This window comes from Arachis stenosperma, chromosome 9 (assembly GCF_014773155.1).
Source record: "Arachis stenosperma cultivar V10309 chromosome 9, arast.V10309.gnm1.PFL2, whole genome shotgun sequence".
In the NCBI taxonomy this organism is placed as follows: domain Eukaryota; kingdom Viridiplantae; phylum Streptophyta; class Magnoliopsida; order Fabales; family Fabaceae; genus Arachis; species Arachis stenosperma.
Window position 1 is genome coordinate 103,332,360 of NC_080385.1, and position 15,697 is coordinate 103,348,056.

The following is a 15,697-nucleotide window of genomic DNA, read 5'->3' on the forward strand; positions in this document are numbered from 1 at the left end:
TTTAGTTAAAAACAAAAAATTAGTTTAACAGGGTTCACAGTTTACTAGTGCAGCTTAGCACCAGCACTCTCTGATGACTTTAGCAATGCTAAGGCCTCATTATACATGTTCTATTCTTATAATAAATATTTTACTAGTGTCATTTATGCTAGTGGCTCAGAAAATAATTTTTAGAGATGTTTTTACAAGTGTTTCGATACATCTAGTTTTAGTAGTTGTACACCAGAGATATTTTAATATTATTTTAACCCACCTCCAAGCCAACCAATCATAACTCTCCTTACACTCCCAAAGCACTCCAAGGCTTGTCATTTACTCCCTTTGGCCGAAAATGAGAACAGAGAAAAGAGAGAAACCTTCATGAATACTTAATCTTCAAAGCTTGATTTCTTCTGAACTATAACTCAAATCAAAATTCCGATTTCACCAAAATGATCCTCTTGATGAGCGGATAATTTATACGCTTTTTGGCATTGTTTTTAGGTAGTTTTTAGTATGATCTAGTTACTTTTAGGGATATTTTCATTAGTTTTTATGTTAAATTCACATTTCTGGACTTTACTAGGAGTTTGTGTGTTTTTCTATGATTTCAGGTAAATTCTGGCTGAAATTGAGGGACTTGAGCAAAACTCTGAAAAAGGCTGACAAAAAGGACTGCTGATGCTGTTGGAATCTAACCTCCCTGCACTTAAAATTGATTTTCAGGAGCTACAGAACTTCAAATGGCGCGCTCTCAACGGCGTTGGAAAGTAGACATCCAGAGCTTTCCAGCAATATATAATAGTCCATACTTTATTCGGAAATTGACGACGTAACTTGGCGTTGAACGCCAAGTACATGCTGCTGTCTGGAGTTAAACGTCAGAAACACGTCATGATCCGGAGTTGAACGCCCAAAACACGTTATAACTTGGAGTTCAACTCCAAGAAAAGCCTCAGCTCGTGGATAGATCAAGCTCAGCCCAAACATACACTAAGTGGGCCAAGGAAGTGGATTTATGCATCAATTACTTACTTCTGTAAACCCTAGTAACTAGTTTAATATAAATAGAACTCTTTACTATCATATTATCATCTTGGTTTTGATCCCTGGATTGTATTTTGATCCAGTGACCACGTTTTGGGGGCTGGCCATTTGGCCATGCCTGAACCTCTCTCACTTATGTATTTTCAACGGTGGAGTTTCTACACACCATAGATTAAGGGTGTGGAGCTCTACTGTACCTCAAGTTTCAATGCAATTACTATTATTTTCTATCCAAATCAATTTTATTCTTAATCCAAGATATACGTTGCACTTCACCTTGATGAATGTGATGATCCGTGACACTCATCATCATTCTCACCTATGAACGCGCGTGACTGACAACCACTTCCGTTCTACCTTAGGCCGGACGCATATCTCTTAGATTCCCCAACAGAATCTTCGTGGTATAAGCTAGAATTGATGGCGGCATTCATGAGAATCCGGAAAGTCTAAACCTTGTCTATGGTATTCCGAGTAGGATTCTGGGATTGAATGACTGTGACGAGCTTCAAACTCCTGAAGGCTGGGCGTGATGACAAACGCAAAAGAATCAAGGGATTCTATTCCAACCTGATTGAGAACCGACAGATGATTAGCCGTGCCGTGACAGAGCATTTGGACCTTTTTCACTGAGAGGATGGGATGTAGCCATTGACAACGGTGATGCCCTACAAACAGCTTGCCATGGAAAGAATAAAGAAGAATTGGATGAAAGCAGCAGGAAAGTAGAGATTCAAAAGGAACACAGCATCTCCATACGCCTATCTGAAATTCCCACCATTGGATTACATGAGTAACTTTATCTTTATTTTCAGTTTATTTAATTTAATCCTATAATCTCTTAATTTAGTTATTTAACCTGACTGGGATTTACAAGGTGATCATAGCTTGCTTCATACCAACAATCTCCGTGGGATCGACCCTTACTCACGTAAGGTATTACTTGGACGACCCAGTGCACTTGCTGGTTAGTTGTGCGAAGTTGTGAACCATGGCATTGACACCAAGTTTTTGGAGCCATTACCTGGGATTGTTGAAGTGAAAAGAATGAATCACAATTTCGTCCACCAAGTTTTTGGCGCCGTTGCCGGGGATTGTTCGAGTATGGATAACTGACGGTTCATCTTGTTGCTCAGATTAGGTAATTTTTATTTTATTTAAAAAAAAATTCGAAAATCTTTTCAAAATCTTCTCCCTATTTTCGAAAATTATTCAAAAAAAAATTTTTTTTACTATGCATTCTGGAGCTTCATGAAACATGTTGAAGCCTGGCTGGCTGTAAAGCCATGTCTAAATTCTTTTGGACTGAGGCTTCCTCTTCACATTCTTGAACTATGTATTCTAAAGCTTGGCTGGCCATTGGCCATGTCTAGTGTTTTGGACCGGAGCTTTTACAAAAGCTTGGCTGGCTAGTAAGCCATGTCTAATTCCTGGACTGAAGCTTTAAACTAACATTGCGAAGATTCCTGGAATTCATATTAAAAATTTTGAATTTCTTATTTTATTTTTCCTATATATTTTACGAAAAAAATCAAATAAAATATAAAAAAAATTAGAAAATCATAAAAATCAAAAATATTTTGTGTTTCTTGTTTGAGTCTTGTGTCAAGTCATAAGTTTGGTGTCAATTGCATGTTCATCTTTTTCTTGCATAAAATTTTCGAAAAATTCATGCATTCATAGTGTTCATCATGATCTTCAAGTTGTTCTTGATGAACTTTCTTGTTTGATCTTCATATTTTCTTGTTTTGTGTTGTATGGTGTTTTTCATATGCATTCTTGCATTCATAGAGTCTAAACATGAAAAATTTCTAAGTTTGGTGTCTTGCATGTTTTCTTTTCTTGAAAATTTTTCAAAAATATGTTCTTGATGTTCATCATGATCTTCAACGTGTTCTTGGTGTTCATCTTGACATTCATAGTGTTCTTGCATGCATCATGTGTTTTGATCCAAAACTTTCATGCATTGAGTATTTTTAGTGTTTTTCTCTCTCATCAAAAAAAAAATTCAAAAATAAAAAAATATCTTATCTTTTTAAATCTTATCTTTTTAAAATCTTTTTCAAAAATCATATCTTTTCCATTTTTTCATCATTTTCGAAAATTTCAAAAATCGTTTTCAAAATATTTTCAAAATCTTTTTCTTATCTTTACATCATATTTTCGAAAATTGCATCAAAAATTAATGTTTTGATTCAAAAATTTCAAGTTTGTTACTTTCTTGTTAAGAAAGATTCAAATTTTAAGTTCTAGAATCATATCTTGTGATTTCTTGTGAGTCAAGTCATTAATTGTGATTTTAAAATTCAAATATTTTTCAAAACTAATTTCAATCTTATCTTTTCAAAACCATATCTTTTCAAATCATATCTTTTATATCATATTTTTTTCAAAATTTTATCTTTTTCAAAAAAAAATTTTAAAATATCTTTTCTAACTTCTTATCTTCTTATCTTTTCAAAATTGATTTTAATATCTTTTTTTCAACTAACTAATTAACTTTTTGTTTGTTTCTTATCTTTTTCAAAATCACCTAACTAATTTTTCCTCTCTAATTTTCGAAAATACCTCCCTCTTTTTCAAAAATTCTTTTTAATTAATTAATTGTTTCAAATTTTAGTTTTAATTTTCGAAAATTACTAACCCATTTTTCAAAATTATTTTCGAATTTCTCTCCCCCTCATCTCTTTCTATTTATTTTATTTATTTATTAACACTTCTCTTCACCTCTCTTCATCTCCAATCACTGCCTCTATCCTCATCATTGTGATTGGATTCTCCACTTTTATTCCTTTCTTCTTCTACTAACAATAAGGAACCTCTTTACTGTGACATAGAGGATTCCTCTTTCTTTTCTTGTTCTCTTCTTCCCTATATGAGCAGGAGCAAGGACAAGAACATTCTTATTGAAGCAGATCATGAACCTGAAAGGACTCTGAAGAGGAAGTTAAGAGAAACTAAAAATCAACAATTCAGAGAAACCTCAAAAAAAAAAGAAAAAAAAAAGAGAAAAAGGAAAGACAAAAAGCTTCCACCTCCGAGTCATGGGAGATGGAAAGACTCATCTAAAGGGTTTATAGCTCAGTGGTAGAATATTTGACTGCAAATCAAGAGATCCCTGAGATACCTCAGGGGATAAATGTTCCTCCACATAATTATTGGAAGCAACTAAGGATAGGAACACCAAAATCACTAGGGATCATGCAACAGAAGCAAGGAAGAGACATAAAGAAGCTCAAAAAGCACCATTGGATCTTCAAAGAAGGCGCCACCCTCACTCAGGTGGACTCATTCCTTGTTCTTATTTTCTCTGCTTTTTCGGTTTTTATCCTTCATGTTTATCTATATTTTTTGTCTCTATTTCATGATCATTAGTATGTAGTAACTATGCCTTAAAGATTATGAATAATTCCATGAATCCTTCACCTCTCTTAAAAGAAAAATGTTTTAATTCAAAAGAATAAGAAGTACATGAATTTCGAATTTATCCTTGCATTTAGTTTAATTATATTGATGTGGTGACAATACTTCTTGCTTTCTAAATGAATGCTTGAACAGTGCATATGTCTTTTGATCTTGTTGTTTATGAATGTTAAAATTGTTGGCTCTTGAAAGAATGATGAACAAGGAGAAATGTTATTGACAATCTGAAAAATCATGAATTTGATTCTTGAAGCAAGAAAAAGCAGTGAAAAAGCAAAAGCTTGTGAAAAAAAAAAATTAATTGGCAAAAAAAAAAGAAATATATTTAAAAAAAAAAGATCCAAAGAAAAAGAGTGTGCTTAAGAGCTCTGGACACCACTAACTGGGGACTCTAGCAAAGCTGAGTCACAATCTGAAAAGGTTTACCCAGTTATGTGTCTGTGGCATTTATGTATCCAGTGGTAATTGGTGGACGAAATTGTGATCCATGTTCTTTGTATTTGTATGGAATCATTATTATGGCACTTATGTGTGGATATAACTCCGTTCAACTAACCAGCAAGTGTACTGGGTCGTCCAAGTAATACCTTACGTGAGTAAGGGTCGATCCCACAGAGATTGTTGGTATGAAGCAAGCTATGGTCATCTTGTAAATCCCAGTCAGGAGGATTAAATTATGGAATTTAGAAAATCAAATATGATTAATAAGAATAAACAGAAAATAAAATAGGATAGAGATGCTTATGTAAATTAATAGTGGGAATTTCAGATAAGTGTATGGAGATGCTGTGCTCCTCTTGAATCTCTACTTTCCTATTACATTCATCCAATCCTTCTTACTCCTTTCCATGGCAAGCTGTATGTAGGGCATCACCGTTGTTAGTTGCTACATCCCATCCTCTCAGTGAAAACGTTCTTATGCTCTATCACAGCACGGCTAATCAGCTGTTGGTTCTCGATCATGTTGGAATAGGATCCATTGATCCTTTTGCGCTTGTCATCACGCCCAGCAATCGCGAGTTTGAAGCTCGTCACAGTCATTCAATCCCAGAATCCTACTCAGAATACCACAGACAAGGTTTAGACTTTCCGGATCCTCATGAATGCCGCCATCTATCTAGCTTATACCACGAAGATTCTGTTGGGGAATCTAAGAGATATGCGCCCGGCCTAAGGTAGAACGGAAGTGGTTGTCAGTCACACGCGTTCATAGGTGAGAATGATGATGAGTGTCACGGATCATCACATTCATCAAAGTGTTGTGCAACGTATATCTTGGAATAAGAATAAAAGAGAATTGAATAGAAAGTAATAGTAATTGTATTGAAACTTGAGGTACAGTAGAGCTCCACACCCTTAATCTATGGTGTGCAGAAACTCTACCGTTGAAAATACATAAGTAAAAGGTTCAGCCATTGCCGAATGGCCAGCCCCCAAAACGTGATCACAAGATTCAAAATACAATCCAGGATGCAATTATGATAGTAAAAAGTTCTATTCAAAATACAATCCTAGGGTTTACATGAGTAAGTAATTGATGCATAAATCCACTTCCGGGGCCCACTAGGTGTATATTTGGGCTGAGCTTGATCTATCCACGAGCTGAGGCTTTTATTGGAGTTGAACTCCAAGTTATGACGTGTTTTGGGCGTTCAACTCCGGATCATGACGTTTTTCTGGCGTTTAACTCCAGACAGCAGCATGTACTTGGCGTTCAACACCAAGTTACGTCGTCAAATTCCGAATAAAGTATGGACTATTATATATTGCTGGAAAGCTCTGGATGTCTACTTTCCAACGCTGTTAAGAGCGCGCCATTTGAAGTTCTGTAGCTCCAGAAAATCCATTTTGAGTGCAGGGAGGTCAGATTCCAACACAGCAGTCCTTTTGTCAGCCTTTTTTAGAGTTTTGCTCAAGTCCCTCAATTTCAGCCAGAAATTACCTGAAATCACAAAAAAATACACAAACTCATAGTAAAGTCCAGAAATGTGAATTTAACATAAAAACTAATGAAAACATCCCTAAAAGTAGCTTGAACTTACTAAAAACTACCTAAAAACAATGCCAAAAAGCGTATAAATTATCCGCTCATCACAACACCAAACTTAAATTGTTGCTTGTCCCCAAGCAACTAAAAATCAAATAGGATAAAAAGAAGAGAATATACTATAAATTCCAGAATATCAATGAATATTAATTATAATTAGATGAGCGGGACTTGTAGCTTTTTGCTTCTGAACAGTTTTGGCATCTCACTTTTTCCTTTGAAGTTCAGAATGATTGGCTTCTCTAGGAACTTAGAATTTCGGATAGTGTTATTGACTTTCCTAGTTAAGCATGTTGATTCTTGAACACAGCTACTTATGAGTCTTGGTCGTGGCCCTAAGCACTTTGTTTTCCAGTATAACCACCGGATACATAAATGCCACAGACACATAATTGGGTGAACCTTTTCAGATTGTGACTCAGCTTTGCTAGAGTCCCCAGTTAGTGGTGTCCAGAGCTCTTAAGCACACTCTTTTTTGCTTTGGATCACGACTTTAACCACTCAGTCTCAAACTTTTCACTTGGACCTTCATGACACAAGCACATGGTTAGGGACAACTTGATTTAGCCGCTTAGGCCTGGATTTTATTTCCTTGGGCCCTCCTATCCATTGATGCTCAAAGCCTTGGATCCTTTTTACCCTTGCCTTTTGGTTTTAAGGGCTATTGGCTTTTTCTGCTTGCTTTTTCTTTTTCTTTCTATATTTTTTTTTCGCCAATTTTTTTTTTCAAAATTTTTTTTCGCAAGCTTTTCTTTTTCACTGCTTTTTCTTGCTTCAAGAATCAATTTCATGATTTTTCAGATCATCAATAACATTTCTCTTTGTTCATCATTCTTTCAAGAGCCAACAATTTTAACATTCATGAACAACAAGATCAAAATTATGCACTGTTCAATCATTCATTCAGAAAACAAAAAGTATTGTCACCACATCAATATAATTAAATTAAATTCAAGGATAAATTCGAAATTCATGTACTTCTTGTTCTTTTGAATTAAAACATTTTTCTTTTAAGAGAGGTGAAGGATTAATGGAATTTATTCATAGTTTTAAGACATAGTTACTACTAATGATCATGTAATAAAGACACAAATATTAGATAGACATATAACATAAAAAAAATGAAAAGCAGAAGAAAAATTTAAGAACAAGGAATGAGTCCACCTTAGTGAGGGTGGCGCCTTCTTGAAGGTCCAATGGTGCTCTTTGAGCTCCTCTATGTCTCTTCCTTGCTTCTGTTGAATGATTCCTAGTAATTTTGGTGTTTCTACCCTTAGTTGCTTCCAATATTTGTGTGGAGGACAACTTATCCCCTGAGGTATCTCAAGGATCTCTTGATTTGCAGCCACATGTTCTACCACTGAGCTATGACGGCTTTATATGAGTCTTTCCATCTCCCATGACTCAGAGGTGGAAGCTTTTGTCTTCCCTTTGAGGTTTCTCTGGCCTTAGGTGCCATTAATGGTAATGGAAAAGCAAAAAAGCTATGCTTTTACCACACCAAACTTAAAATATTGCTCGCCCTCGAGCAAGAGAAGAAAGAAGAGAAGAAGAAGAAGAAGAAGAAGAAAATGGAGGAGAGTGAGGGGAGATGGATTCGGCTTTATGGGTGGGATTGGGTGGGAAAGAGAAGTTGAATTGTAAAGGTAGGTGGGGTGTGTGGGGAAGAGAGGATAGATGTAGGTGGTGAATGAAAAACAGAAGGGATGATCATGAATGGAGAGAGAGGGCGAGGTAGATGGGGATCCTGTGAGGTCCACAGATCCTGAGGTGTCAAGGAATTCCATCCCTGCACCAAATAGGCATGTAAAATGCCTTTGCACACTATTCTGGCGTTTAAACGCCCATTGGTTCACATTCTGGACGTTCAACGCCCATGTAAAGCATGTTTCTGGCGTTGAATGCCAGTTCCATGCTTGTTACTGGCGTTCAGCGCCAGTTTTTCCTCTTTAGGCACATTCCTGGCGTTTAACGCCAGAATGTTGCTTGTTTTTGGCGTTCAGCACCAGAATGATGCTCTGTTCTGGCGTTGAACGCCAGCCAGATGCATCTTACTGGCGTTGAACGCCAGCCTGTGCGTCCTCCAGGGTGTGAATTTTTTTCTTTTGCTGTTTTTGATTCTATTTTTAATTTTTATGATTTTTTTGTGACTCCTCATGATCATGTACCTAATAAAACAAAAAATAACAACAAAATAAAATAAAATAAAATTAGATAAATAAAATTGGGTTGCCTCCCAACAAGCGCTTCTTTAATGTCAATAGCTTGACAGTGGCTCTCATGGAGCCACAAGGTGATCAGGTCAATGTTGTATAGTTGCCAACACCAAACTTAGAGTTTGGATATGGGGTCTTAACACCAAACTTAGAGTTTGGTTGTGGCCTCACAACACCAAACTTAGAGTTTGACTGTGTGGGCTCTTCTTGACTCTGAACTGAGAGAAGCTCTTCATGCTTACTCTCTTCTGTCACAGAGGGATGGCCATGTGCCTTAAACACAAGGTAGTCCCCATTCAATTGAAGGACTAATTCACCTCTGTTGACATCTATCACAGCTCCTGCTGTGGCTAGGAAAGGTCTTCCAAGGATGATGCAATCATCCTCTTCCTTCCTAGTGTCTAAGATTATGAAATCAGCAGGGATGTAAAGGCCTTCTACCTTTACTAACACGTCCTCTACTATTCCATAAGCTTGTCTCAATGACTTGTCTGCCAGTTGTAATGAGAACAAGGCAGGTTGTACCTCAATGATCCCCAGCTTCTCCATTACAGAGAGTGGCATAAGATTTATCCCTGACCCCAGATCACACAAAGCTTTTTCAAAGATCATGGTGCCTATGGTACAAGGTATTAAGAACTTGCCAGGATCTTGTTTCTTTTGAGGTAGAATTTTCTGAATCCAAGTATCCAGTTCATTAATGAGTAAGGGAGGTTCACTTTCCCAAGTCTCATTACCAAATATCTTGGCATTCAGCTTCATGATAGCTCCTAAATATTGAGCAACTTGCTCTCCAGTCACATCTTCATCCTCTTTAGAGCTCATGAATGGCAGAAGGAGATTTAATGGAATCTCTATGGTCTCTATATGAGCCTCAGATTCCTTTGGATCCTTAATAGGAAACTCCTTCTTGCTTGAGGGACGTCCCAGGAGGTCTTCCTCACTAGGATTTTCGTCCTCTTCCTCCTTTGTGCATTCGGCCATATTGACTATGTCAATGGCTTTGCACTCTCCTTTTGGATTCTCTTCTGTATTGCTTGGGAGAATACTGGGAGGAGTTTCAATGACTTTCTTACTCAGCTGGCCCACTTGTGCCTCCAGATTTCTGATGGAGGATCTTGTTTCACTCATGAAATTGAAAGTGGCCTTTGACAGATCAGAGACTATATTGGCTAAATTAGAAGTGTTTTGTTCAGAATTCTCTGTCTGTTGCTGAGAAGATGATGGATATGGCTTGCTATTGCCCAGCCTATTATGTCCACCATTGTTAAAGCCTTGTTGAGGCTTTTGTTGATCCTTCCATGAGAAATTTGGATGATTTCTCCATGATGCGTTATAGGTGTTTTCATAAGGTTCACCCATGTAATTAACCTCTGCCATGGCAGGGTTTTCAGGATCATAAGCTTCTTCAGAAGCTGCCTCTCTAGTACTGTTGGATGCATGTTGCCATCCATTCAGATTTTGAGAGATCATGTTGACCTGTTGAGTCAACACTTTGTTCTGAGCCAATATGGCATTCAGAGTATCAATTTTAATAACTTCTTTCTTCTGAGGTATCCCATTATTTACGAAATTCCTCTCAGAAGTGTACATGAATTGGTTGTTTGCAACCATGTCAATGAGTTCTTGAGCCTCTTCAGGCGTTTTCTTCAGGTGAATAGATCCACCTGCAGAATGGTCCAATGACATTTTCGAAAATTCAGATAGACCATAATAGAATATATCTAATATGGTCCATTCTGAAAACATGTCAGATGGACATCTTTTGGTCAGCTGCTTGTATCTTTCCCAAGCTTCATAGAAGGATTCACCATCTTTTTGTTTGAAGGTTTGAACATCCACTCTCAGCTTGCTCAGCTTTTGAGGAGGAAAGAATTTGTCCAAGAAGGCAGTAACCAGCTTATCCCATGAGTCCAAGCTATCCTTGGGTTGTGAATCCAGCCATATTCTAGCTCTGTCTCTTACAGCAAAAGGGAAAAGCATGAGTCTGTAGACTTCAGGATCAACTCCATTCGTCTTTACAGTCTCACAGATCTGCAAGAACTCAGTTAAAAACTGATAAGGATCTTCAGATGGAAGTCCAAAAAACTTGCAGTTTTGTTGCATTAAGGCAACTAGCTGAGGTTTCAGCTCAAAGTTGTTGGCTCCAATGGCAGGAATGGAGATGCTTCTTCCATCAAACTTGGACGTTGGCTTTGTGAAGTCACCAAGCATTCTCCTTGCATTATTATTATTTTCGGCTGCCATCTCCTTCTCTTGATCAAAAATTTCTGAAAGGTTGTTTCTGGATTGTTGTAATTTAGCTTCTCTTAATTTTCTCTTCAAAGTCCTTTCAGGTTCTGGATCAATTTCAACAAGAGTGCCTTTATCCCTGTTCCTGCTCATATGAAAGATAAGAAAACAAGAAAAGAAAGAGGAATCCTCTATGTCACAGTATAGAGATTCCTTTATGTTAGTAGAAGAAGAAGAAGGGGGTAGAAGAGTGAAGAAGGATTTGGATATTTAGATGGAGAGAGGTGAAGAGAAGTGTTAGTAATTAAATAATTAAATAGAAGAAGAAAAGAGAAGGGAAATTTCGAAAATAATTTTGAAAAAGAGGTTAGTAATTTTCGAAAATTAAAGATAAAATATAATTGAAATTAAAATTTAAAATAATTAATTAATTAAAAAGAATTTTTGAAAAAGAGAGATATTTTCGAAAATTGAAGAGGGAAAAGTAGTTAGGTGGTTTTGAAAAAGATAAGAAACAAACAAAAAGTTAGTTAGTTGATTGAAAAAGATTTGAAATTTTAATTTTAAAAAGATAAGAAGATAAGAAGATAGATAAGATATTTTTTTGAAATCAAATTTTTGAAAAAGATAAAATTTTGAAAAAGATAAGATAAAAAGATAAGATTTTTAAGAAAAAGATATTTTGAAAAAGATTTATTTTTTTTAAAAATGACTTAACTAACAAGAAACTACAAGATAAGATTCTAGAATTTAAAGATTGAACCTTTCTTAACAAGAAAGTAACAAACTTCAAATTTTTTGAACCAATCACATTAATTGTTAGCTAATTTTCAAAAATTAGATATAAAAGATAAGAAAAATATTTTTGAAAAATAATTTTAAAAATATTTTTGAAATTTTCGAAAATGATAAAAAAATGAAAAAGATATGATTTTTGAAGAAGATTTTGAAAAGATAAGATTTTCAAAATTGAAATTTTGACTTTGACTTGTAAGAAACAACTAATTTTAGAAATTTTTGACCAAGTCAACCCAAAATTTTGAAAATTTGGAGGGAAATAAGGAAAAGATATTTTTTTTTATTTTTGAATTTTTAATTATGAGAGAGAAAAACAACAAAATTACTCAATGCATGAAATTTTTAGATCAAAACAATGAATGCATGCAAGAATGCTATGAATGTCAAGATGAACATCAAGAACACTTTGAAGATCATGATGAACACCAAGAATAGAGAAACCTTCATGAATACTTAATCTTCAAAGCTTGATTTCTTCTGAACTATAACTCAAATCAAAATTCCGATTTCACCAAAATGATCCTCTTGATGAGCGGATAATTTATACGCTTTTTGGCATTGTTTTTAGGTAGTTTTTAGTATGATCTAGTTACTTTTAGGGATGTTTTCATTAGTTTTTATGTTAAATTCACATTTCTGGACTTTACTAGGAGTTTGGGTGTTTTTCTATGATTTCAGGTAAATTCTGGCTGAAATTGAGGGACTTGAGCAAAACTCTGAAAAAGGCTGACAAAAAGGACTGCTGATGCTGTTGGAATCTGACCTCCCTGCACTCAAAATGGATTTTCTGGAGCTAGAGAACTCTCAATGGCGCGCTCTTAATGGCGTTGGAAAGTAGACATCCAGAGCTTTCCAGCAATATATAATAGTCCATACTTTATTCGGAAATTGACGACGTAACTTGGCGTTGAACGCCAAGTACATGCTACTGTCTGGAGTTAAACGCCAGAAACACGTCATGATCCGGAGTTGAACGCCCAAAACACGTTATAACTTGGAGTTCAACTCCAAGAAAAGCCTCAGCTCGTGGATAGATCAAGCTCATCCCAAACATACACTAAGTGGGCCCCGGAAGTGGATTTATGCATCAATTACTTACTTCTGTAAACCCTAGTAGCTAGTTTATTATAAATAGAACTCTTTACTATCATATTATCATCTTGGTTTTGATCCCTGGATTGTATTTTGATCCAGTGACCACGTTTTGGGGGCTGGCCATTCGGCCATGCCTGAACCTCTCTCACTTATGTATTTTCAACGGTGGAGTTTCTACACACCATAGATTAAGGGTGTGGAGCTCTGCTGTACCTCAAGTTTCAATGCAATTACTATTATTTTCTATCCAAATCAATTTTATTCTTAATCCAAGATATACGTTGCACTTCACCTTGATGAATGTGATGATCCGTGACACTCATCATCATTCTCACCTATGAACGCGCGTGACTGATAACCACTTCCGTTCTACCTTAGGCCGGACGCATATCTCTTAGATTTCCCAACAGAATCTTCGTGGTATAAGCTAGAATTGATGGCGGCATTCATGAGAATCCGGAAAGTCTAAACCTTGTCTATGGTATTCCGAGTAGGATTCTGGGATTGAATGACTGTGACGAGCTTCAAACTCATGAAGGCTGGGCGTGATGACAAACGCAAAAGAATCAAGGGATTCTATTCCAACCTGATTGAGAACCGACAGATGATTAGCCGTGCCGTGACAGAGCATTTGGACCTTTTTCACTGAGAGGATGGGATGTAGCCATTGACAACGGTGATGCCCTACAAACAGCTTGCCATGGAAAGAATAAAGAAGAATTGGATGAAAGTAGCAGGAAAGCAGAGATTCAGAAGGAACACAGCATCTCCATACACCTATCTGAAATTCCCACCATTGGATTACATGAGTAACTTTATCTTTATTTTCAGTTTATTTAATTTAATCCTATAATCTCTTAATTTAGTTATTTAACCTGACTGGAATTTACAAGGTGACCATAGCTTGCTTCATACCAACAATCTCCGTGGGATCGACCCTTACTCACGTAAGGTATTACTTGGACGACCCAGTGCACTTGCTGGTTAGTTGTGCGAAGTTGTGAACCATGGCATTGACACCAAGTTTTTGGAGCCATTACCTGGGATTGTTGAAGTGAAAAGAATGGATCACAATTTTGTCCACCACCTCTCTTCTTCCTCTACATAACCATATAACATATCAAGGCTGGAAATAAGGTGAGATGAGTGTCTCCCTCCCTCTTCAATTCGGTTTTCAAGGAAAACAATGCAAAACATGTGTTTTCTTGATGTTCTTCCTTAGGAATCATGCTTAACTTGACTTGAGGGCCAAGAAATATTAATTTTCAGCTATTCTAAGGTGAGATTTCCCTTCCTAACGTTCTGAGAGAGATTTGGTCAGTTGAGGGTTTTTGGATTTAAAGTTGTTCTTGATGTGATTTAGGAGGAAAAAGTGCTTAAGGACCCCCTAAGGACATAACCGAATTAGGAGCAGCAAAACCAGGTAGGGTTTGGTAAAATTAATCTTGATTGATTGTGTTTGAGTTGTGTGATTATGATATGGTTTGGTTATGCTTGAAATTGATTGTTTATATGAGTGATTCTTGTTGAAATTTTGGTGAAAATTTGATTAAATTTGATGATATTCAACTTTGAATTTGTGTTCTTCATGGCTGCTGAAAAACGAAACCCTAGGCCTTAAATTGGGGTTCAATTTGTGTTAAAATCATGTGAAAAAGATGGGGTTTTAGTGGCTGGGAATTTATTTTGAATTATGGTAAAAATCGGTTGCTGAAAAGATTGAAAAACGGCTAAAACAGAGAAAGAATCTGAAGAATTTATGAAGAACACAAAGAACACTTTGAGTATGGTGAAGAACATTGAAGAACACCTTTTAGATCTGAAAAAGGGCAAGGTTGTAATTATTTTGGTGTTTGAGGGGTTATTTGGTAATTTCTGAAAGTTAGGGTGGTTAAAGTAGAAATATTAAAAGTTACGGGTGGTAAAAAGTGAATTTTAAAGGTTAAAAGTTAAAGTGGGGTAATTTTTGAAAAGTTAATGATAAAATAATAAATAATAATAAAATATTAAATAATAATATTTAATAAAAAATAATATTTTAATAAAAATAATAAAATAATGCAAAAAATGCAGTTTTCTGTAAAAGCTTTAGAAAGACAAATTTAAACATAGAATCTCATAATTACCTTCATAAAACACTTAGGGAGTGGTAGAAACATATTAGTGAGGCAAAGATAAAAGCAAGATAAAAAGTTGAAGGAAAGATAAAAATTGAAGGAAAAGTCTGTAAAGTTTTAATGATAGAAAAACAAATAGAGACTAGTGAACGAACTAGGGCAACATAGTTAGTCCTTAAGTTACGACTAGGGTTAGGTATTATATGAAAAGTTAAACTGTTTCAGTATAGACTTAATGAACCTATACTTGGGATAGGCTAACTATTCATACTGAAATTTACATAAGCTTTAAATACATACGTTAAACAGAGAAATCAGAGCAGAATAAAGTAACATAGAGAACAGAGTAAGCAGAATAAAGTAAAGAGATAAAGAAAAAAAGAGTAATATAGATACAGAGAAAAAAGTAATCAGAGAAAAATAAAGAGATACAGAGAATAGGGTAACCAGAGTAGAGTAAAGACATACAGAGAAAAGAGAAACCAGAACAGAGCAAAGAGATAAAAGAGATGAGTAATACAACAAAGAGATATTTGTTTTATGTACATTTGTTGGTTGAGGCAACCCCAAGAGATGTTTGTTTATTCATTTGTTGCATTAAGGCAACTTCAGAATTATTTGTATGCTCATCTGCTACATTGAGGCAGCCAGATAAATAGTGGTACGACCACAAAACGTTTTCCAGTGCTACACAGCTATTGAGAGCTATACCTGCAACTGATAACCTGAGATCACTTGTAGAT

At 35.8% G+C, this 15,697-nt stretch overlaps 1 non-coding gene across 1 annotated transcript; it reads left to right on the forward strand.

Moving 5' to 3' along the window:
- Positions 1-10,459: 10,459 nt before the first annotated feature.
- Positions 10,460-10,563, forward strand: LOC130952888 (small nucleolar RNA R71). Its single transcript, XR_009075062.1, has one exon. It is a non-coding gene; the product is annotated as a small nucleolar RNA R71 (small nucleolar RNA).
- Positions 10,564-15,697: the final 5,134 nt, after the last annotated feature.